The sequence below is a fragment of the Etheostoma spectabile genome, unplaced genomic scaffold, assembly GCF_008692095.1.
Source record: "Etheostoma spectabile isolate EspeVRDwgs_2016 unplaced genomic scaffold, UIUC_Espe_1.0 scaffold463, whole genome shotgun sequence".
NCBI classification, from domain to species: domain Eukaryota; kingdom Metazoa; phylum Chordata; class Actinopteri; order Perciformes; family Percidae; genus Etheostoma; species Etheostoma spectabile.
The window spans coordinates 200,680-202,231 of NW_022605615.1; positions in this window are offsets into that span (position 1 = coordinate 200,680).

Here is a 1,552-nt window from a genome sequence, read left to right on the forward strand (position 1 = left end):
CAGCCCGGTCCTACCAGGCAATTTCATCAACTAAAAGTTCAGTTTTTGCCACTGACAGGCTTAGATTGTCTGACATGATTATGGAAGAGAGAGACTTTTGAAACAGATCATTTATTGTCTGAAAATGCCATCAACAAACCTACCAGAGTCCATGTAAATAAACAGTAATTTAATTATCATGGAAAAAACACTTCATTTCAAAGTTGACAGTAACTAAATAAAACTACCAAAAGCCGTCTTGGTTCATCTTTCCCTTGTTCCAACTATCACCACTCTGGTCTGGTTGGAATAAACTCTTAATTCACCCATTTACACAGGAGAGGATGCCGTTTTAGACAGAAACCGAATACTATGTCATTAGGACCTGGAACAACAACACAAACATAGAGTCCTCAAAGATGTGCCAGTGTATGAAAACGATAAGGAAATGAACAAGACATCGCAGAAGCTCGCCATATTGGTTCCTCTTGATCCCAATTGTTCCAACTACAGGCACAGCAGAGGCATCTAGTTACTTTTGGGGAGGGGGATAGGAATAACGAGGATACTATCAAGTCACCCATGTATACAGTGGTAGAAATATCGTGCTAAGGTCACTGCTTATATTACACACTAAAAGGGTCGTGATTAGTTAGACAAAAAATGGAGGTCATGGGGTGGGGGATGCAATGCATAGAAATGGCTATAGACTCTACATACAACCGTGGACGATAAAACGGGTCAGATGTAGGTTGTCTAATATACTGGATGGTCTGGTTGGAGATATAGGGGTCATGCTCTAGGGTAACACAGAGCGCAATAAGAAAGAGGTAGTTTAAGTAAATTGGGGGTATCATGGAGTCTGGGGTGGCGGCTATGCGAGTGGCGGTCCTGGTGGGCCAAGTGAAACTGGGGGAAGACAAGCTCATGCTTATTGAAACAAGTTAACTGATAACTGTGTGGGGTGTAGCACCCAAATAAGCTAGGAACTGACTCATACAGATACAAACAAGTCTATGATTATGATTACTGTGGAGGGGTCAATAAGGAATGGAGAAGAGTAGAAAAGTGAGGCAAATAAAAAAAGGTGCTGAGCTATGATCCAAGCAGAAAGGCTGAAACAGGGGGGGGAGAGGAGGGGGGGGGAAAAAAAGAAGAAGGGAGGAAAGAAGAAAGGAGGGGAAAGAAAGAAAAAAGAAAAGGGGGAGGGGGGGGGAGGGCAGGGAAAGGAGAAAAAGAGAGGGAGAGAGAGAAAAGGGGGGGGAAAAAGAAGGGAAGGAAAAAGAGGGGAAAGGGAAGGGGGGAAACAGGGGGGAAAAAGGGGAAAAGGGAAGGGGGGGATATGGGGGGTAGAGGGGAAAGCATGGGGGAAAGAGGAGAGGGGGGAAAGAGAGGGGGGAAAAAAAAAGAAGGGGAAAAGGAAGGAGGGAAGGATGGGAGAAAAGGGGGGGGAGGAAAAAGGAAGGGTGTAAAAAGAAAAAAAAAAACAAAGAAAAAAAACAAAAAGAAACAAAAAAAAAAAAAAAGGTAGTGAATTATTTACTGGAGTACACTGGTGGAAGCTATATACTAT